Source organism: Anneissia japonica, unplaced genomic scaffold (assembly GCF_011630105.1).
Source record: "Anneissia japonica isolate Jap-2015-1 unplaced genomic scaffold, ASM1163010v1 scaffold7731_len1735946_cov199, whole genome shotgun sequence".
NCBI classification, from domain to species: domain Eukaryota; kingdom Metazoa; phylum Echinodermata; class Crinoidea; order Comatulida; family Comatulidae; genus Anneissia; species Anneissia japonica.
The window spans coordinates 1,540,260-1,540,731 of record NW_022758997.1 but is presented as its reverse complement, the minus strand read 5'-3'; positions in this window follow the sequence as shown (position 1 = coordinate 1,540,731).

Here is a 472-nt window from a genome sequence, read left to right as displayed (position 1 = left end):
TAGATACAACTCAATGAAAAAGACGATGAGATGTCAACGACTTGGTAGGTAGACTTTAAACACAAATTTTATTCAAAACATGAATATTTCAACCCGTCCTCGGGTCTTCTTCAGCATGTGTGACAACAAAATGTTTAAAAATTTAGGTCAAAGGTCAAAATGTCAAAAATGGTAGTTTTTAGTCACTAAATTGGCATAGGCCTATATCATTTTAAAATATTACAATGAATGGGATTTCAACTTATTTGTGTAGGAATACATACTAGGATACACCAAAACAAAGTTAGAGTGATAGGATTGGAGAAATTACTTTTTTGGGGTTAAAGGTCATTGACCCAACCTAAAACACTAAATATGTATCTTGGGAACACTTTAAAATATATGGTTGATTTTGGTGTAAAAAATGCACAGAATAATACAAAAACTAAGAAAATAATATAGAAGGACCCTCATAACCGATTCAGTACCGGTA